We start from the raw sequence: 22694 nt of genomic DNA on the forward strand, positions 1-22694 counted from the left end.
CAAGATGTGAGCCCGACTGGTGGGCAAAGTGGAGGTTCCACAGGAGGCTAGAGGTGCAGCTGCTGTATGGTGCAGCTGCTGTATGATCCTGCAAACCTGTTGCTAGGTATATACCTGGAGGAACTGACACATACTGGTGTTAATAGATGGAAGTGGCCTAAGAGTACAATGACTGAGGAATGGAAGAGGGACCGGTGGTGTAAACATACAACAGACTACTGAGCACTGAATGCTGCAAGAAGAAATGAAGTTGTGAGCCATGCAACTAGGTGAATGGACCTTGAGGATGGTATGTTGAACGAAATGGCAGAAACAAAAAGACAAATATTATCATGGTTTACTCATATAGACTAACGATAATAATACATACTTGAAGAATGGAAGTCTAGAGCATGGGTTATCAGATTGGGGCCTATTGTAAAGGGTCCTAGATTGTAAGTTCTTACAGCAGTCACGTCTATTCTGGAGTTGTAACTATTATATCTATATTCTGAGATACTGAACTATTTGTGTATAACCTGGTCATTCCCAGAATTTTGGGGCATTTATGTGACACTTCAGACTCAAAGTTAGAGCTCTGAAGCTATGAAAGTCAGCTATACCCCATACAGCAACTGTATAAAAAGTTGCAAAAGTTATCAGACATTGACTAGAGATATAAACGAAGCTGATCTGGATAGGACTAAGGTAAATCAGAATGTAAGGTAAAGGATGATATGGTCCACATTTTAAAACTTCAACTTCTGTGTAAGACCAAAGGGAGAGATATTTATTGGTGCAAAATTTATATTTTGGGTAGCACATCATCTAATTTAAATTGTACTGTCTGTCAGTTTAGTCGAACACCACAATTACATGGAATCTTGAATAGGACATGGGATCTTGTTGGTTTATACAGGTTAGTGTGATGCCCAGATACATTGCAGAGTAATTTGGGCAGGGAATACAAAGAGTATTTGTGAAATCCCCTTGGGGAACTGGGAGAAAAGGAGGAAATATTCAACTTCCCCATCTGGGGAATTCCCAATATTCTCACAAGCAGTGAGGATAAGCAATTCCATAGGCTGAGACCTCGATCTTGAAGTTTGCCCCTATAAAGCTTATTCCTGCAAAGGAAAAGCTAAGCCCACTTATAATTATGGCGAAGGGTCACCCCCAGAGAACCTCTCTTGTTGCTCAAATGTGGCTTCTCTCTCTAAGCCAACTCGGCGGGTAAGCTAACTGCCCTCCCTGCTAAGTGGGACTTGACTCCCAGGGGTGTAAATCTCCCTGGCAACATAGGACAGGACTCCTGGGATGAACTGGGACCAGCAGCGTGGGGTTAAGAAAGCCTTCTTGACCAAAAGGGAGAAGAGAGAAATAAGACAAAATAAAGTCTCAGTGGCTGAGAGATTTCAGAGTCCAGAAGTAACTATATACCTTATACAATGTGTCTGTGATGTGAAAACCTTGTGTCTAATGCTCCTTTTTTCCAGGGTATGGACAGATGAGTGAGAAAATAAATAGATAATAGGGGGAAATAAGAGGTAAAATAAATAGGTTAGATTAAAATACTAGTGGCCAATAAGAGGGAGGGGTATGGGATATGGGATGTATAACTTTTTCTCTTTTTTCTTTCTATTTCTTTTTCTGAAGTGATGCAAATGTTCTAAATATGATCATGGTGATGAATACACATCACCATGTGACAATATTGTGTGTCACTGATGACAAGTATTGAGGACAGCACAGGAGTCCGTCCTGAAGAGCCACAGAGAGGACCCAGGGGGTTCTCACCTCAAGGACGGGAGCACTTGGGAACTGGGTATGGAGCCAGGATGATGACCAGGCCTGGAGTCTTAGAGGTGACACTCATTCTAAAAGCATCCAGAGACTTCAACTCTTGGATTCTGGAGCCATTTTGAGATGAATTCAGATTAGAGAAAATGGAGGAGAGAAAAGATGCAGAAGAAGGAATGAAACACCAACCTCGGAAAAAAAAAAAAAAAAAAAAAAAAAAGCTCTTATTTATCCTTATAGACTGTTGAGGCAGGGCGCGTACTAACCGCCCGGCTAGCTCAGTCGGTAGAGCATGAGACTCTTAATCTCAGGGTCGTGGGTTCGAGCCCCACGTTGGGCGAAGCTTTTTTTTTTTTTTTTTCCCCGTTTCAGTGCTTAACCTTTTCTTTTTCTCTTTTTTCCATTTCAGTGCGTAACCTTTTCTTTTTTTCTTTTTTTCTTTTTTTCCATTTCAGTGAGTAACTTTTTCTTTTTTTCATTTCAGTGCTTTTTATCAACTTTATTTCGGCTCATCCTACTGTTCAGAAATTTCCAAGACAAGATCCTTTACCATAACTAAACAAGAGCATCTTTAGAGCCGAACACTTTGAGGATGAAATATGGAACCTTGAAATTGCCGTGAGCGACTGCGGTTCGCTGGGTGGGTTGAGCCCAGGGTTTATCTTCAGTGACCCCTGGAGGACAGGTTTCTCTACCGCCAATGGCCAAGTACATAATTCTTCCTTCTGCAAATTAAGGGATTAATGTTGTTCCTAAAGCATAGTATTGCAAAATTCTGAACATGCCATCACAAGACAATTTATACATGTTGCAAGAGAGGTGAGTGAAATCTGAAACATACTACAAAATTCGTCCAAAACTTATCTTTGCTTTGCCAACTTAGTTTTTTGGTTTTTTTTTTTAATTTGACAAGGAAAAACCATGCCTCTCAGTATCTGGAATGAAAAGAGGTGTCATCACGGTCCACTATTTCTGCCCTAGCGAAGCAATAAATGAGACCAAATACTTCCCTCTTTAAAATATTCACAAGGGGACTTGACTGTGAACGAACACACCTACAGGCATACGTATTCTGCTCTGCCTCCAATATCTGAGAAGCGGAGAGCTGAAAACACAGTGAGATGCAGTATGGGAAATATTAGCTAATATTTAATATTGTCATAAAAAGAAAATAAATGAGATAAAACTCTTGATTACTCTTTCCTGGGGTTCTGAAATTTAGATCTCCTTGCTTATGCTCAGAAAAGTAAAGGAAGTCAACATTTTTTTTAAAGCAGATTAACATCTAGTAACATCTTAAAGTACTACTATTTAGCAAAATACAGTTTAGAAATAATGTTCTCGTCAAATGTGATTTGACGAGATTATTATTTTTAATAATAAGGACAGGCAAATAGACATAAGCAAGGAAGACTGCAAGAGCTGGGTAAAGACTTCCAGTGCCATAAACAGTTTGCAGGACTGTTTTAAAAATAAATAAGTAACAGTAGTTTATTATTAAAGAAACGTCTTGTATTTTTTACTTCTCGTTGGTCTGTTCTAGAATGCTTCAATGATATCAGAATCACTTGAGAAGAAGAAATGACAATCAAATCATTTACAGTTAATCTGAGGAAGAAGATGTTTCAGAGACCAGGGAGGTGGACTTGCTGTTCATAAACTGTATGTTTATGAAGCCAACCCCTAGATTCTTTAGTTTATCCTTCAGTGCTTTTTATCAACTTTATTTTGGCTATAGACTGGGTTGTTCTGTTGGTAGACCACATGTTTAATATGAGCCTTCAAGCTCCTACTTGTGAATCAATTTTTATTTCGGTGGACCCATTTATTTTGTTTACAATAAAAGGCCTGTGGGGAGAGTGGCAGGAGATAGAGACTTCCTTTAATAGTCCCCGACATCATGGAGCTCCGATTCCTCTTTCAGGCGTTTGTGTGGAGAGCAGATCTGAGGGGGCAAATCGGGACCGGAAGTCAAGTAGATGATTACATTAGGAGCCCAGTCAGGAGAAAATGGTAGTTGTAGAAATTGAGAGCAGTAAATTAGAAAATGTTAAGATAATAAAGAATTCAGAACTTCAGAAAAATGAATGTGGACTAGATTAGGGAAAGTTACAGATTTTGTATTACTTAAAAAAAAAAAACCTTAAAAATAGATGATAAATATGGTATACACATACGAGGGAATATTATTCAGGTGTAAGAAGTGCAATTAATAAAGTATTTAAACGCAGAGAGCGTTCAAATAGAATTGAGAGGCTACTCTGGAGGTTGCTCTTATGCAAGCTTCAAGGAGACCTTGCTACCTATCATAACCTGCCAACTTCCAACCAGGACCACTCCAGCCAATCCTAAAGAACACCTAGGGCAATATATAAGATTCCACAAAGGTTCCATGCACAACAGTAACTTTCCAGAAACCTACAACTGCCAGATGGGTCCCTGATTCAGATAAATCCTGGAACCTAGCCTAGCCTCTCCAGAACATCAGATAGTTCCATCTCCCTACCCCATATTAGTGACAGACCCTTCCAATATGAAAAATTTAGAATTGCCATAGCCCAAACATCCCTAAAGAGAGGTATGCAAAGATCAAAATTGATGGTAGAGTTATACATAGAGGATAGGATTTAACAAATGAATATAAATGCTGAATCATTAAATTCATATCTCTTTTAGTCTCCAGTATTTTAGAGCAGCTAGAAGTAAAAACCTAAAATTGTGAAATTGAAACCCATGTCAAAGCCTGAAATATATTCTACAACTAATTGTGGTGCTGTGCTTTGAAATTTATAGCTTTTGTGTATATATATATGTTATTTCTCACAAAAAAAGGAAGAAAAGAAGTCGATTGTGATGATAAAAAAATATTTAAGCCCTGTAGCCTCCTATATTCTGGAGCAGCTAGAAGGAAAAATAAGAAAAGATTGAATGGTAGCCCATGACAAACTCTGGGATCTGTTCTGTAACCACTTGTTGAAGAGTGCTTTGAAAACTATTGCTTTTTTATTTCTTTGCTTTGTATATATGTTATGCTATATAATAAAAACATCTTTTAAAAAATGATGAAAGGAGAACAAACCCTGAAATTGAATACAAGCAAAAACAAATGTCTAACTGTATATCAAATTTATAACATATCCATACAGAAAAAATAATTCAAGTAAAATGCCTACAGCAAGTTGTCTATTCTCCCTTAATGGGATATAATCCAAGAATAAATAAAACTGCAAAGAATTTTTAAACTAAAAAAAAAAAAAAAAGACCACCACCCTACCCAGAATTCTGGTCACTGGCTAGAAAGGAAACTCAAACTCAAACTCAGCTTCAGGATTTAAACTCAATGGCCCGCGGTTTCATTAAATTGGGGATAATTGTTCCTGTCTCCTGTGGTGATTAAATCTACCACTAATGTAACCCACTTAAGAGAATGCCCGGGGCCCTGGGATGAGGTCAAGGATGGTGCTATGTGTTGAATAATGTCCCGCAAAAAGATATGCTGAGAGAATAGCCCAAATACCCCTAAAGAGTGGGATAGGAAGCTCAAGGGTGATGGTAGAGTCATATTGAGAAGGTAGGGTTTAACAGACAAATATGATTGCTGAATCATTAAATTCATATTGATTTTAGTCTCTAGTTTCTTAGAGCAGCTAGAAGTAAAAAACTAAAATTATGGAATTGTAACCCATACCAAACTCTGAAATCTGCTCTACAATGAATTGTTTTGTTGTGCTTTGAATTTATTGCTCTTTTGTATATATGTTATTTTTCACAAAAAAACAAAAAGTCAACTGTGATGATAAAAAAATATTTATTCCTTCTAAGCTCCACTATTCTGGAGCAGCTAGAAGGAAAAATCTAAGATGATGGTATGGTAGCTCGTGACAAACTCTAGGATGTCCTGTAATTACTTGTTGATAAGTGCTTTGAAAACAATTGCTTATTTCTTTTTTTGCTTTGTATATATATTATATTATACAATAAAAACAAGTTAAAAAAGAAAAAGAAGGAATGACGTTCTGATGCATGTGACAACATAGATCAACTTTGAGGATATTATGTTGAATGCAATAAGCAAGATGCAAAAGGACAAATATTATATGATCTCACTAATTTAATATAATTATAACGAGCAAACTTTTGGAGTTAAAATTTAGGGTATAGGCTACCAGGAGGCAGAATGAGGGTAGAGAATAGGGAGCTGATGTTTAATATTCTTAAGTGTTTGGAAATCGGTAAAGGTGGTGGTAGCATAGCTCCTCATCAACCAGGATTGATTATTCTGAAATATAAATGTTTTCGAAAGGATAAACTCTTGAATTTTTTCCATTAAATTGCCAGTTGTTAAGAGTAAGGAGTTAGTACCCTCAATACATACAACCAATCCTTTACTTTTATCCTTTTTGAATACTTTTTTTAAGTATGGAATTTATAGTTGGATATTGGGTTGACTCTACTTAAAATTTTCTCTAATACGGGTGTTGACCAATTCCTAATTATAATTATGATTAGTTCTGTGTTTGGGCTATTTTGGTTTTTTGCTTATTTCTACCTTTTGCTGCATAAACTGTTTTCTTTTCTTTTTTGCAAATCCCTAGAACTTCTAGGGATTTGCAAAAAACATAATCCTATTTTACTAGTGATTATATTTTTTAAAATGAAAATTAACACATGCTCAATACAAAAATTTCAAGTACTCCAGGAGGTGGTATAAAATAAGTGCCCCCACTCCCATACAAATGCCTTTGTTTGAGAGCATGTTCTCAGTTGTTCATTGTTGTTCATTGTAGCAAATCTTCCAAGATTCCTTCTCAAATGCCCCCAGACTCCTGCCTTTATGTTATAAAACTTTCACAGGACTCAGATCGGTTCCTCCCTTGCACAACATGAGTTCTAACCACACACCCAAAGCAGAGTGAATGGATTTTTCTCAAATTCTCCACGTTTTTTGCATGGATATTGTCTGAATCCTCTGACTTACCAGCTGCTTGGCTGGGTGCCAGCTTAACGATTCAGCAGCCTAGGAGGGAGGTGGAGAGGGAAAGGGTGGTACTCATTTTTCGGTTCTGTGTGTTAAATGCCTGCTGGCACACCTCCCATTAATATCTTGATTATGTTATATCCGAAATAGCTCTAAATGGAACACACCTTGCATCTACCAAAAAATAATAAGTAAATGCACTCAAAAAAAATTTTAAAAAGCTTCATACCGACTAACTTCAAAAAGTAAATTTATTGTATTTGTCATTGTCAGGCTTTCCCAGCCTTTAGATAAAGGAGGAGGAGGAAGAGGAGGGGGAGGAAGAGAAGACTGCCTGTCTCTCCAATGTCATTCTAGACCTAGAGCATTTCTAATAGGTCGGCCCAAGGATTTTTCTCTCTGTCTAGGGCAGGAGGGTTTCTTAATCCCCCTGAGCTGCTGACGTTTTGCACTGGATAATGCTTTGTCCTGGGGACTGTTCTGTACATTGTAGGATGTTTAGCACATTCTTGGCCTGTACCCTCTATATGTTAATAACACGCCCTCAGTTATGACAATCGAAAATGTCTCCTCATATTGCTAAATGCCCCCTGGTGAGCAAAATTGCCCCAGTAGAGAAGCACTGCTCTATAAGAAATGCATCTTTATTTTGGCTTACTGCTTACTACTTATTGCTTAGGGTATTTTACAACTCTGTAAGGATAAGTGTTAACTCCTCAATAGCTGGTAATGGTGCAAATGAACTTTGGTAAAATTTTAGTTTTTTTCTTTGCAGAAAAAAGTTAGTTTTATTGCCCTGTAGGGCACTTTCTAATTCTGTAGCTCATTTATCAATATGATTAAGCATTGTTTCTTTCGGTGACTAAAAATATTTCTGTCTTTCATATAATTCTTTGAACCAGTTTTACCATCTGCTGCTTCCCTCACTGAGTTAAATCTTTTGACATGTTCATTCTACGTTTGTATGAGTCACGCATGTAACTTTTTGAAAAATGTGCTTTGACAAAACAGAAAATACTAAATAAATCTACAAAATAGGATAACTTGTTTAACCAATGGAATTGTGGAGGAGATAAAAGATTATATTTAATTCATGCAGGCCAGTTCTTATTTTGGCTCCACTCAAAATAAAATGTTTCATGGAGACTTGAAGAGGTTAATGATTGAATTAACTGATTGGCAATCTGCTTTTAATTTTTCTTCAGAAAAAAAAATATTTGTGTCATGGAAGAGTGACACTGATCTCAGTGGCCTAACTTCCATGGAAGAGGTGGGGGGAGGGGGGAGAGGCATTTGTTCCATGCATGTGGCTCCATTGTATCACAATAAAATGACTTAATGGAATGTGAAGAATCAAACAGATTCCTGATGCTGGGGACCACCTCAGGTGAACTTCTCCAGCTCTTTGACATATAGCTAAATCACGTAAGCCATTCTTTCATTAACAAAAGGGCAAATGAATTCAACTCTCAGATAATTAAGCAAATTAGACTAAAATTTTAAACTTTGCAAAATTCATTGGTTCTGTTACCAGACAAAGGCTGTGGATTCTTCTGCCCAGCGCTCTCAATAACGAATTCTTGAGACACTGGGGTTTCAAAGAAAGAAAGAGTTTATTACTAGGTCTGTAGGAGGACAGCAGATGGCCTAGCAGCCCAAAATCTGTCTCCTCGAACTGCAGTAATCCTGATAGTTTTAGCAAAGAAACGATGGGCAGGGTTTAGGATAATGAGCACAGTGGCCCCAGATGATATAATAAGAATTATTGAGCATGGACAGATTGATTACATGCTTAGTCACAGAAAGTTTGTAAGAAAATGGCAGAATGCGGTATAGGTGACTTATAGGTTAAAGTCTAAGCTACTGCACATGTCAGACAGGCCCAATTTGGTTAGATCCACTCTCAATTATCAAGATTACTTTGGACTTAGGGTGGGTTAGCTCTGGACTGACCCAAGACCCTTCATTAATAAACATTAGGGGCTGTCTTTAGTGATTACAAAATTCTAAAGTTGAAAAACTGGATAACTGGGTACAAATGGAGGTTAGTCACAAGGCTTTTATAATCACAGACACAGCGTTTAAGGGCTATACAGTCATTATCAGAGCTCAAGGCAGCTGGATTACAATTTAGAGATTTCAGGGATTTCCCTCTGTCTACTCCAGAAAGCAAAAGGGACTATCTGGAGGCATGCAAATAGGTGAATGAACCTGAAGACTGTCTGTTGAATAAAATGTCAGAAACAATAAGGCAAATATTATCATGCCTCACTCATATGGACTAACTATAATATAAAAATTTGGTGAACTGAAGTAGAAAGCATGGGTTATCAGGTTCGGGCCTATTGTAAAGGGTCCTAGATGGTAAGCTCTTTTAGCAGTCACATATATACAGGAGTTGTAACAGTTGTTTCTAAATTCTAAGATACTGAGCTATTTGTGTATAACCTGGTCATGCTCAGAAACTTCAGGTATTTATATGACACCTAAGACTCAGAGTTAGAGCTCTGAAGCTATGAAAGTCAGCAGTACCCCATACAGAACTGTTTAAAAAGTTGAAAAAGTGATCAGCCTTCGACTAGAGATGTGACTGAAGCTGATCTGTATAGGACTAAGGTAAAGCAGAACACATAGTAAAGGATGATATCCATATCTTAAAACTTCAACTTCTGTGCAAGACCAAACAAACAGATGTTTATTTGGTGCAAAATTTATATTTTGGGTAGCACATTATCTAATTTAACATGTATGATCAGTTTAGTTGAATACCACATGTACATGGAATCTTGAATAGGGCATGAGATTTTGTTGGTTTGTCCAGGTTAGTGTGATGCCCCAATATATCTCAAAGTAATTTGGTCAGTGAACAAAAAAGTATTTGCAAAGTTCCCTTGGGGAACTGCTGGGAGGAGGAAATATTCAACTTCCCCATTTAGAGAATTTCTGAGATCCACACAAACAGTGGGGACAACCAAATCAATAGGCGGAGCTCTCGATCTTGGGGTTCACCCTGATGAAACTTATTCCTGCAAAGGAAAAGCTAAGCCTACTTTCAATTATGCCCAAGAGTCACCCCCCAGAGGACCTCTTCTGTTGCTCAGATGTGGCCACTTTTTCTAGGCCAACTCAGAAGGTAAACTCACAGCCCTCCCCAGTAGGTGGGACCTGACTCCCAGGGATTTAAATCTCCCTGGAAACATGGGACAAAATGCCTGGGATTCGCCGGGACTGGCATCATGTGATTGAGAAAGACATCTTGACCAAAAGGGGGAAGAGAGAAATGAGACAAAATAAAGTTTCAGTGGCTGAGAGATTTCAAACAGAGTTGAGAGATTATCCTAGAGGTTATTCTTATGCATTATATAGATATTCCTTTTTAGTTTATGGTGTATTGTCGTGGCTGTAGGAAAGTACCTGAAACTATTGAGCTGTTTCCAGTAGCTTTGATTCTTGAAGACGATTGTATAATGATATAACTTTTACAATGTGACTGTGTGTTTGTGAAAACCTTATGTCTTATGTTCCTTTGATCAAGGGTATGGACAGATGAGTAAAAAAAAAATGAATAAAAAATAAATAAATAATGGGGGGATAAGAAGTAAAATAATTGGGTAGATGGAAATACTAATGGTCAATGAGAGGGAGGGGTAATGGGTATGGGATATGTGAGCTTTTTCTTTTTTCTTCTTTTTCTGGAGCGAGGCAAACATTTTAAAAAATGGTCATGGTTATGAATATACAACTACTGATGATATTCTGAGCCATTCATTGTACACCATGTATGGACTGTATGTGTCTGAAGATTTGTTAATAAAAATATTTTTTAAAGTATTAAAATAACATAAAATGCAAAAAAAAAAAGAGGAATATCTATATAATGATTCAATAATCAAAATCATCCCTTAAATCCTGATTTCTCTGTTAGGGTACTTGAGTGACTATGTTAAGATAGATAATTTTTAAATGTATTGTTTTAGATCCCCACCGACAGATCTTTGCTAAGTTAAAAGAGTTAGTGTGATGGTCTGATTTATTTACAGGAAAAACGTCTATTAAAGAACAGTTTTAGTATAGTTTCGTGAAGTTTCATTATTTAACCTACGCTTCTTCCTCCCCCTCCTCTTCTTCCTCCTCCTTCCTCCTTTCCTTGTTCCTCCGTTAATCACCCTCTTAAAAGTTGCAAATTAAAGTATTCAAATCCTATTTATAGGTGGAGGTCAAAATTGATTATCTAAACCACTCTTTACAATAAAAGTTGCCCATTTCATTGCAAAATCCTCATCTGTTCCTTGTGCTTACATAGCATTTTATTTTTCCTTTTTACAAAGCTGCGAGGGACTTGTTCCGTTTTTTCTCTTGTCCAGGGAAGAGGGATGCTGGGCGACGGTTCCGAAGGGGAACTGGATCACCAAAACATGTGGTGGCGGCGGCGGCAGACGGGTCACTAAGGTAGGTGAAGGAAACGGGAAGTCCCGGCCTCGCGCAGAGATGGCATCCCTAGTGAAAAGCTTGGTTTCTGTAAGTCCTTCGATAGCTCAGTTGGTAGAGCGGAGGACTGTAGTGGAGTGTCTCGGGCATCCTTAGGTCGCTGGTTCGAATCCGGCTCGAAGGATTTCATGTTTTTTTTTTTTTTTATTAGCTTTTATCCCACCCTCAGAAATGTGTAGTCGTTTTAAATATATTATCAATGTGCATTTCCATAAGACTATCCCGAATGTGCAGCGAGTATCTACTGGTTTTTTTTTTTTTATTATTGCTCTCCGTGACAATGATTAATACGTAATCAGATTTCAACCCCATAGTTCACATATGGTCAACGGCTGCAGTGAGGCCGTGGGTTCCAATGAAGAGGATCTTGAAGCTGGTCCCCTGGGTTTGGAGAATATAGTGGAGGATCGAGAGCCGCGGAAACGCCGGACCGCACCGACCCGCCTGCGGCGCTGAATCCCGGCAGCCACCCACGGCGGGACGCAGGGGATGAAATTCAGCTGCACGCCTCTTCTTTCTCGGTTTGTGTCGCGGTGTTTTTTTCAATCCCGGCTGAGAAACTTCGGTGAATATCAGAAGCACCTGGGGAGATTTTACAGCAATGCCTATGCTCTGGCCGCTTTGGAGATGGGACCCGGCATTGGTATTTTATAAGCTTCCTAGGTTATTTAAATGTGCTGTGCAGCAATTTTTAAGAAATACAAGTAGAAGAGAACATTAGTTTCCGGAGGAAATAATAGACAAAGAAAGAAAAAAGGAGGGGCAGGGTTTCCTACCCACGTGGGGGAATTAGGTCAAAAGGTAGAGAGCTCCCTTGACCAAAGGAAGCATTTGCTACTTTTGTGCTCATCTCATTAATGTATATTAATCTCATTTCTATCCTGTCTCAGAACTGTGATCTGCATAACTATGGAGGAGTCCCCGCCGTCAGCGATATTGGATCAAAGTAAGGATTGAGTATTTTATGCCTTGCAATTTTTTGTCTCTTCCTTCCCATACTCCAGAACTTTTATTCCTAAGTAAAGGATTCTTAAACTTTGGTTTTTAGAAGAACCACCTGAAGAGTTAATAAAGGACGCAAAAGCCCAGGCTTGTTGAAGTAGGATTGTGGTTTGAGCATTATTGCCTTTAACACATTGGAAAACTACCTCTTTTAGGGGCTGGAGACTAGTCTAAACTGGACGGTACCGATTAACTCCTTGCTTTTTCTAAGTAAGTTTGGGGCGAAAGAAACTTTCAGCCTTGGATGCAAAGGTTATTAGATAGTCCCGGATGAAACTTCTCGCCAAGGTACCAAGAATTCCAATCCGGATAGATTCGACAGAGCAATTCCCCTCCCATATTTTAGATCGTATTTTGTCATATTCCAGCAGCAGCAGCAGCGGCAGCAGCGGCACCCAGGATACAGCCAGTTGACTCCAGAAGAGGAAGTGTAAGGGGGAAAAGACAAATTTACACATTTTTTTACTCTCCATAGTCTCAATAAGAAAGCTGAATTTGCTTCAGCTGTATGTAAGAGCTTGAGGTAGTCCTCGATGAGGTCAGATGTGGGAAATAGATCCTAGAGAATTAAAATGTAATATTAATATGTGAAGGAATGAAGTGCAGATTTTTTTAATCCACCTGGCAGAGACCAACATTCAGATCTGCAAAACCGGAAAGGAACCTTCCAGGAGAACTTGTCCCTACTTAGTCCAGAATCGCACTATCAGAATTCGTAGGTGTTCAAAGAAAGACCAAGAGTGCAGTTGTGGGTCCGGTGGTGACATAAACCTGGAGAATGTGGGCATCGATCCCACTACCTCTCGCATGCTAAGCGAGCGCTCTACCATTTGAGCTAATTCCCCGTCTGCTTTGAAAATGGGTACCTTCTTTCCCCCCTTTAATCTATGGAACTACTTCAGGGCTGGGTCACTTCTATTTGTAGTCGCTGTTAGCTAACGCAACGAAGTGTGGAATTGCAAATCAGTAGTGATTTAAAAGCCCGAAAACAAATTCTGCCCCTCAGAGTCACCTCTAACCCGGCGTGCTGAGTCTTGTCAGGAGAAGACCACAGGGTGCAGGTGGAGAAGGCCACAGGTTTCAGGTGGACAAGGCGTGGAATGCACAAAAACACCTGTTTAGGAAATTGGGCATAAGTTTTAACACTGAAATCAAATCTATGGAAACCAGGAACAGAAGGAAATTGAGGATGCAACCTGGAAGGAAAATGATGTTTCTCAAACTGTGAGGTAGGGCTTTGGCCTTTCCAATTTTTTCCACCAATCCCCACCCTCCTTAAAATTCCAGCTGCAGCCCCCCAAAACAGATTATCAGTCACTAAGGATCACCTCCTCTGTGGATGCACTGTAGGTGTGGGTTCCAGTTAATTTTCACTTCTTTCTGGCTTTTCCAGTTCTGCATTCCATCAAGGGGTGTGTGCAAGTTATTTTTCTAAGGAAAACATTAACAGGAGAGAGAATATACCTATTTCTGCAGCCTTTGGGCCAGAGTCCTTGCAAAAAAGACAAAGGCTGCTGTCACTTTTCTTCGTGGTTCTATATTGAGTACCAGGTACCAAGTATGGTGCTAGGAGCTTTCAGTGGAAGCTGATACTGAAAAGGATGATCTATGGGCATTGCTAGGGGCCAATCACCTACAGGAAAGCCTTATGAAGGCTTTCACCCAACATCTGCATCTTCAACTGCTTCTTTCCCTGAAATTCCACCATTAGAGACTTCCTCTTCTTAGGATTTAATGTTGTTTTCTATTTCAACTAAATTGGTCCAGCGTGATTTAAAAAAAAAATGAAATGGAGAAGGCCAAACATCATATTTAAGAAAGTTTTCTTATATCCCTAGGCCTTTCCAAGATCTATATATGCTTGCTCTCCTCTTTTATTTTTTCATTGCAATCATGATTGACAAAAAGTGGATAACTACGGGAAGAAACTGATCACCTTACTGTCCCTCCTCCCCCCTTTTTTTAAACAAGAGAGTTTAAGGTGATACAAACATATGTAGAAACCTACCAGTGGTCTCAAAATTTGGCTCAAAGCCAAGCTCACTTTGCTTCTCACTACCACCTAGGTGCATTCTCCTTACTCTTCCCCACTATATAAAATTTACCCAACTACAAAAATCAGTTTGGCCTCCACTCATTGTTTTTCTCCTTGCTTATTTTTCACGACTCCGTTAGTACAGGTGTGGAATTGGAGTGAAAGAAAACAGTTTAATCCATAGCTTAGATAATGGGTTGTACCTTGGCATAACTGACTGGGAAACTGGGAGCTATTGTTTGGTCCGGGAGGCTTTGAGCCATGACCTGGGAGCTCTAGTTTTCAATAACATTGAATCAGGTATTACATTCTTCAACCTCTCAGTTCCCACAAAGGTAGAATTAAGAACCAGAATATTGTCTTAAAATCCACATAAAAATGTTGCCAATTGTTAAGCTATTGAATTAGCCTTCTTTAATATGTTTTCTGATATGGAAGCAGGATTCTGTAAACTATGTTGCTACTTTACTACTTGACTCCCTGTTAGGCTTTGCCTAAAGGGAAGCCAGAGGGAGACTGTAAAGCTGGAGAAGGAAAGTGGACTTTCTCCTTCCTGGTTGCTTTCTGAAGGCTTCCTATTCTTCTAAATTACCCTAGTAATACTTCTGCATTCCAGCAGAGGCAGTTCCTTGCTGTAGCAGCAATTATGTCCAGCACCATTCTGAAATTTCAGCACATCTTGGCATCTCTGTTGCTTTTCTATCTGGTATCCAGGGCACAGGTAGGACACCTGATAATGTGGGAGAAAAACTGTCCATTTCTTAGAATGCCTCCTCTTTAGCAGCTTACTCTCTATTAGGTTAGGAACATTAAAAGGAAAGTTACCAGATTATATTCTCTTTGCTTCTCATGGAAAGGACTTAATTACTGAGTTAATTATCAACTACGTGGTCTCAATATTTCTGATGGTAGATGTTGCCATTTGAAGAAGTATTTGGACTTTTTAAAACAATATAGGTATAGAGAAAGTTTATTTTAATAAACAAAGATATTTTATAGAATAATTGTTTCCTTAAGTCCATCATCAGGAAATGCTTTTTATCTCCAGTTGCTTCAGCATATTCTCCATTTGTGTCCGTCCTGCCTTAGGTGCAAGGAAGCCTGAGCAGTGAACAGTTTTCAGTGTTTGATGATTTTTTATGAAAAATGTATGTTTACATTACCATTTAAATTTTTGTTTCATTTTAATTACTCCCAAATCATTTATCCAAACTAAGAAAATTTGCACACACACAAGAGCAAAAAAATAAAACATGTGTTTCATCATTAGAATAATAAATATACACGAGCTCCCAATCAACTTTCAGAAAAGAGAGTCTCAATAGTACCAAAATGCTCTGGGCCTTGCTGTGTTTCACAACCCTGGTAATCTTTTCTACTTTTAGTTGTCTGTATTTAAAGGAACCATGTCATTTATCCACCAAGTTAAGATGTTTTTTTTTTCCGACATAGACAGGCACTGGGGAACGAAGGGTCTTAGGGATGGCAGGTAAGAACAGGTGAGAATTCTGCCACTGAGCCACCATTACACTATCCGCTAAGGTACTTTTGAGAGAGAAAGAAGGGCATAATCAAACAGAACAGCAGGACATTGGGTGTGATTTGAGGGATTCATCACAGCTATATTATACCTAGGGATGCCCATGGGCATGGAATGCCCGGAGTGTTTTTGTTTTGAATTATTATATACATAGAATAATATCCTAAGATCTTAAATGTACAACTCAATGAATTTTACATTTTTATAAATCCATGAAACGTCTAACCACATGAGCATACAGAACATTTTTGGTGCCTAAGAAGACGGCCTTAGGGTTGGCTGTACTTTTTCCAAATAACTATGGATGTAAATAAGCAAACCATGAAAACAGAAACAGTATTTATGGTATTTTGAAAGACGTTTGTGTCCTTCGATAGCTCAGTTGGTAGAGCGGAGGACTGTAGGTTGTGTTCCCAGGTAATCCTTAGGTCGCTGGTTCGAATCCGGCTCGAAGGACGAAAGCTTTTGAAAATTCTCTCACAACTACTTCAGTTCTCTCCCGGGGTTGTCTGATATTACTCCAGCAAAAAAATACCATGTACGGCCACCTACGGTTCTGTGAAAGAATTAAATTGCTGAAAAAGGGAATGCAAGTGCTGTTTCCACACGGTCCTTGCCAACACCTGTCATCAGAAGAACTGAGGCATATAAATGAGTTTACTTGGTGATATATTAACTCCTAGCAAAGTTAAGTTCGGCTGCGTACCTGTTATTGCAATGCATACCTTTAGCAGCCAGATTGTTGAAATATTTAGGTCTCACTTTTCCCCTGCGAAATTCTCACCCTAGAATGACGAAACGCTCTTCCCCTCAACGTCCTCTCACACTTGCCCTGGGTGTCCTGCCTGACTCGCTTGCCGCTCTCGCGATCCCGTGTAGTTTTGATTCCCACTCGGGCCACCGGGTTAGAACCTGGCCTCCCGCCGTGTCCACAACGGACCAAACAAATCAGAGGCAGCGCCCCCGAGAGAGTTCTGTCGAGAAGGCGCGTGAGAAGGATGGGGAAGGCAGGGCTTTTTGCTTTACATTTGGTTGGAGGTTTGTATCCGCGACGGCCTTTGGGGGCCTCGTTATTCTGGTACTTTCTCAAGAAGGCTTTTAATAGAGACAATGTCACACATATGTAGAAGTGGGTAGTACAATGAATTCCCATCACCCATCACTTCCCGGCCATCTACAGTCCAAATATACAGCCCATCCCGATCTTTCTAAATAAACCATTTCGCCCACTGTTGCCGTGCTTAGAAGAGGTCAGTGTTAAGGATTCTTAAGAAACAGGACCGAATCTGTACCCCCCTTTATCCCGTTCCGCACCCCAGGAGTGAGGACTCCCAATCGACTGGAAGTTGTCCCCCTTGAGGTTAACCGAGCGAGTGTGGGAAAGCAGGCAGAGCCCTGGGGAGCCGGCCCGGCCCCTGGTGTTTTAGGAACACAGCTGGGGCCTGTCCGGGGAAACATTGTCAGTCCGTATTGTAACTGTCCATTTTTGTCATCTGCTTCCAGGTGGCTTCGTGGCCAAAGCGGGTGAAAAAATATATCCCCCCCCAGGGGAGGGTATATTTTCATAAATAATATAAATATGAACAATGAATTTAACAGACACCCTCGCACTGGGGCGCGCGGCGAACGGCTGTACCTTCAGGGAGCGCATGGCGCCGCCTGGTGGGCGTCCCTGGTGGGCCACCCTGATGGACGTCGCTGGTGGGCGTCCCTAGTGGACGTCCGTGGTGGGCGTCCCCTGGTGGGCATCCCTAGTGGGCGTCCGTGGTGGGTGTCCCTTGGTGGGCGTCCCCTGGTGGGCGTCCCTGGTGGGCGTCCGTGGTGGGCGTCCGTGGTGGGCGTCCCCTGGTGGGCATCCCTAGTGGGCGTCCGTGGTGGGTGTCCCTTGGTGGGCGTCCCCTGGTGGGCGTCCCTGGTGGGCGTCCCTAGTGGGCGTCCGTGGGGGCGTCCCCTGGTGGGCGTCCCCTGGTGGGCGATCCGGATGGGCGTCGAGTCCCGCGAACGCGGCCTGGGCCCGGGAGGGTCGCTCCAAACACCGGCGGCGCGGACCGCCGGGGCCAGGCTGCGCGGGGCCCGAGGGAGAAGCGCTGTGTGATCTCAGGGAGACCTGTGAGGGCAGGTTCAGTACATTGGAGTAAAATTTACTCCAAATTTTACATAAATTTCAGGATAGTTGTGTTGTAATTGAAGTGATCAAAGTTGAAATTGAAAATTTCTACGAGAAATACAAAAAGAAAACCTTACACTGGTATATCAGAGTAAACTGCTGAAAGCCAAAGCCAAAGGAAAAATATTGAAAGCATCCAGGGAAGAAAAAAATTACTTTCAAAGAGCGAATATTAGAAGAACAGCTGAGTTGACTTCCTTAAGTAACTATAAGTATAGCAACAATGAAATGGTATCTTCAATTTATTGAAAGAAAATAACTGCAAATCCTTATGGGAAACCATCTTTAAAACATATGGTGAATAAAGACATTTTCACGTACAGCCCCAGTACTGAGGAAATTTGTCATGAATTTATTTAAATTACAGTAACTATTGATGAGTGTTCTTCAATAAGAGGGAAATGAATTCCAGATGGAAAGCCATAGAGACAGAAAGGAATGATTAACACAATAAATATTTATTGTGGGATGGCAATAATGGCAAACAAGTTTGGAGGATAGAAATTGGGGCTAAAGATTTTGGATGAACTTCCTTTTTAACTTCTGCCTTAGTCTTTCATAAGAAATCTCTAGGTGACAACCCAAAGAAAGATGTGTAATTTTCAAACTAGTATATAGGAAAATACAGTAATAATTAATACTCATCAAGCCAAAGAATAAGAGAAAAAGAATATTGAGCATGCAGGACATTTAAAAGGCCTTTGATAATGTGGTAGAGTTAGAGTTAAAGTCAAATACATTGATAGTGGCATTAAATAGTCTAAGTTTTTGTTTTGTTTGCACATAAGAATATCCACTTGTACCAGCACCAGTTGTGAAAGACTATCCTTTCTCCATTTAATTAACTTGGCACCTTTGTCAAAAATCATTTGACTATATGTGGGGGTCTGTTTCCTATCCCTTTACTCTGTCCTATTTATCTATAAACCTACCCTTAAACCATCACCATTTCATCTTCATTACTAAAATTTTAAAATAAATTTTGAAATCTGTTTACAAGTCCTTATACAAGATTGTTTTCGTTATTTTAGGTTCTTTGCGTTCCATATCAATTTAATAATCACCTTGTCAATCTCTCAAAAAAAAGCCAGCTGGGATTTTGGGATAATCCATAGATTGATTTAAGAGGTTTGCCATTTCAATAATATTGATTTTTTAACCCTTTGTTCAGAAATAAAGTTGAATATAATCAAAGCTAAAAAAAAAAAAAAAGCATGTTATTAAGGCAGACCATTCAAGAAATATTAATAAAGTTGTAGCTAGAAGCCCTTCGATAGCTCAGTTGGTAGAGCGGAGGACTGTAGATGTATAAGATAAGAGTTATCCTTAGGTCGCTGGTTCGAATCCGGCTCGAAGGACTTGCTTTTGAAAAGCCCAGCGTGGATTTCACTAACTGATCACACCTTAGCTCCCATGGATACTGGACAATAATGATTGCTTTCATGGACTGTCATCGGGAGCATGGGAGTAAGACGGGGTTTCCAGGAAGACCTCCTTTTCACTGAATTCCTGAAAAAGCACAGGAAGTGGGAAGGGCTCTGTCCCCAAGGTTTTCATTTAACGTTTTTGTCTGTTTGCTTGTTTGTTTTTTGAAGCGCAATGGCCCTTTGGAACCTTCTGTTATGTTAGTACTTTTTGAATGAACATTTTATTACGGACAACAAATATACACAAAATAGGGGAAAACAGTATAATGAAGTCCTATTGCAGCTGTCACGGGGGCAGAACTGACAGCCATTCTTTTCACCATCTACCCCTCACCCGCGTTTTCTGAAACAACTTCAAGATGTGGTCTCCTCTCACTCACCGTCAACAGTTTTTTGACTTCGTTGTTAAGAAATAAAAGCGGTATTCACTGTTGGTAGGGAAGCTGAGAGGCACAGGTTTTCGGAGGGCAGTGTGGTGGTTCCACAGGAGGCTAGAGGTGGGGTTGCCATATGTTCCTGCAACCCTGTGGCTAGGTGTATACCTGGAGGAACTGAGAGTGGGGACACGAATGGACATTTGCACATTGGTGTTTATGGCAGCACTATGCGCAATGGATAGAGGTGGCCTAAGGGTTCAACAGCTGAAGAACTTAATGAAGCCGGAACTGTGGTGTTCACATACAACAGACAACTGAGCAGCTGCAAGAAGGAATGAAGTTGGGAGGCATGCAATTAGGTGAATCTTAAGGACAGTATGTTGAATAAAATGTCAGAAACAAAAAGACAAATATTATTATGCCTCACTCATATGGATTAACTATAATATACAAACTCAGAAAACTGAAGTTGAGAGCATGGGTTATCCGTTTGGGGCCTATTACAAAAGTTCCTACATTGTAAGCTCTTATAACAATCACATATATTTAAGAGTTGTAACTGATATTTTTTAATTCTGAGATACTGAGCTGTTTGTATATAATGTGGTCGCTCCCTGAAATTGCTGAGACTCAGAGCACTGAAACTGTAAAAAAGTCAGCATTACCCCATTCAGCAACTGTTTACAAAGCTGAAAAACGGATCAGACTTCATCTAGAGATATGAATGAAGCTGACCTGGATAGGACTAAGGTAAATCAGATAGTGTGTAAAGAATGATATGGCCCATATTTTCAAACTTCACCCTCTGTGTGAGACCAAAGGGAGAAATGTTTATATGGTGCAAAATTTATATTTTGGGTAGCACATTATCTAATTTAACTTTTATTTCTTGAGTACCATAATTACATAGACTCTTTAGTAGGGATGAGATCTTGTTGGTTTGCACAGTTTAGTACGATGCCTTGCTATATCCCAGAGTAATTTGGACAGAAAATAAAAAAGTACTGCAATGTCCCCTTGGGAGACTGGGGAGAAAGGAGGAAATATTAAATTTCCCCATCTGGGGAATTCCTGATATTCTCACAAGCAGTGGGGACAACCAATTCTGTAGGCCGAGACTTCGATCTTGGGGTTCACATCTATGAAGCTTATTCCTGCGAAGAACAAGCTAAGCCTACTTATAATTATGCCTAAGAGTCACTCCCCACCCCCCGCCCCCAGAGAGCCTCTTTTGTTGCTCAGACATGGCCTCTGTCTCTCTAAGCCAACTTGTCAGGTGAACTCCCTGCTCTCTCCACTACGTGGGACATGACTCTCAGGGGTGTAAGTCTCCCTGATAACATGGAACAGGACTCCAGGGAATGAGCCAGGACCAACATCATGGGATTGAGAAAGCCTTCTTGACCAAAAGGGGGAAGAGAGAAATGAGACAAAATAAAGTCTCAGTGGCTGAGAGACTTCAGAGTCCAGAGATTATCCTGGAGGTTATTCTTACACATTATATGTATATCCCTTTTTAGTTTATGGTGTATTGGAGTAGCTAGAGGGGAAGTACCTGAAACTCTTGATCTGTGTTTCAGTAGCCTTGATTCTTGAAGAGAATCAAGAACTACATAGCATTTACATGTGACTGTGTGATTGCAGGGTATGGATAGATGAATTAAAAAATATGGATAAAAGATAAATAAATCATAGGGGGGATAGAAGGTAAAATAAATTGATTAGATGGAAATACTAGTGGTCAATGACAGGGAGGGGTAAGAGGTACGAGATGAATGAGTTCTTTAATTTTTATTTCTTTTTCTGTAGTGATATAAATTCTAAAAATAAATGATCATGGCGATGAATACACAACTTTGTGATAATATTGTGAGTCATTGATTGTATAATATGGTTGGACTGTATGTGTGGGGCTATTTCTCAATATTTTTTAAAAAAGAAGAAATAAAGGCAGCTTGGTCTATTCCTCTCTCACTCCTCCAATAAAAGAGCAGAGAACAACAGACAGAAAGTTATTTCCAATAGAATGGACAGGTAAGAACTCCTGGAGTCTAGTTTTTAGACATTTAGATACTCCATGAAAGGGCGCGGTGCCGCATTACTTCATAAACACGCGTTCTGCTCACCCCAGATTGTAACTGTGGGTACACCTGTCACTCGCGTCAGCCCTTTGGGCATCACGCCCAGGATGGGAGCGGGATGGAAGTTCCATTGAGCCGTTGCGGGGGCGGATTTATAATAGTCTTTCTCACACTCGTCGCAGGCCCCACCACGAAGCCGGCAGCGGCCTCACAGCTGGAGCCTCGAATGGCGCCGCTCTCGGCATGGGCCGCTGCGGGATGCCCGCGGCGCGGAGCTCGAGGGAAAGCGGCGTGTGGGTTGGGGGGGGTCAGTGAGGACAGGGCCCGGGGGACGAGCCCGCCCCACGCCCCGAGGGCCGCGATGCACATGCCCACAGTTCAGCAATCTAAATACAAATATAAACACAGTAACGCGAATATGTAACAGGCCCTACATCCGTTTTTTAAATGAAGTAAATAATTGGCACACATTTTAACATTTTAGGCATTTTATTCACAAAATTAAATTTAAAGTGTTGAACTAAATTGACAGTTTAAATCTTAAATCTAAATTTCCAAAATTAGAATTTGCAAAATTAAACTACATTTTCAAAATTCAAATTTAACAGTGCATTAAAAAACTTTAAAAATTTTTCAAAAATAATTACAATTTTTCAAAGCTCAAAATTAAATTAAAATTTAAGAAAATGTGCTGGTTTGAAAGGAAGTATGCCCCCTAAGAAAAGCCATGTTTTAATATAAATCCCATTTCTTAAAGGTAGAATAATCCCTATTCAATACTGTATATTTGAAACTGTAATAAGATCATCTCCCTGGTTGA

General features: G+C 40.0%; 1 long non-coding RNA gene and 5 other non-coding genes across 6 annotated transcripts; 5 read left to right on the top strand and 1 right to left on the bottom strand.

Moving 5' to 3' along the window:
- The first annotated feature begins 2046 nt into the window (after positions 1 to 2046).
- TRNAK-CUU (transfer RNA lysine (anticodon CUU)) lies at positions 2047 to 2119 on the top strand. The gene has a single exon. It is a non-coding gene; the product is annotated as a tRNA-Lys (tRNA).
- A 5996-nt stretch (positions 2120 to 8115) lies between these two features.
- LOC143669377 (uncharacterized) lies at positions 8116 to 11760 on the top strand. Its single transcript, XR_013168889.1, has 3 exons — positions 8116 to 8182; positions 11122 to 11206; positions 11545 to 11760. It is a non-coding gene; the product is annotated as an uncharacterized LOC143669377 (long non-coding RNA).
- Positions 11282 to 11369, top strand: TRNAY-GUA (transfer RNA tyrosine (anticodon GUA)). The gene is given in 2 exon segments: positions 11282 to 11318; positions 11334 to 11369. It is a non-coding gene; the product is annotated as a tRNA-Tyr (tRNA).
- A 1259-nt stretch (positions 11761 to 13019) lies between the features above and the next one.
- TRNAA-AGC (transfer RNA alanine (anticodon AGC)) lies at positions 13020 to 13092 on the bottom strand. Its single transcript has one exon. It is a non-coding gene; the product is annotated as a tRNA-Ala (tRNA).
- Positions 13093 to 16189: 3097 nt separating this feature from the next.
- On the top strand, positions 16190 to 16278 carry TRNAY-GUA (transfer RNA tyrosine (anticodon GUA)). Its single transcript is given in 2 exon segments — positions 16190 to 16226; positions 16243 to 16278. It is a non-coding gene; the product is annotated as a tRNA-Tyr (tRNA).
- Positions 16279 to 19256: 2978 nt separating this feature from the next.
- TRNAY-GUA (transfer RNA tyrosine (anticodon GUA)) lies at positions 19257 to 19347 on the top strand. The gene is given in 2 exon segments: positions 19257 to 19293; positions 19312 to 19347. It is a non-coding gene; the product is annotated as a tRNA-Tyr (tRNA).
- The last annotated feature ends 3347 nt before the right edge of the window (positions 19348 to 22694 follow it).

This window comes from Tamandua tetradactyla, chromosome 25, assembly GCF_023851605.1.
Source record: "Tamandua tetradactyla isolate mTamTet1 chromosome 25, mTamTet1.pri, whole genome shotgun sequence".
Lineage (NCBI taxonomy): Eukaryota > Metazoa > Chordata > Mammalia > Pilosa > Myrmecophagidae > Tamandua > Tamandua tetradactyla.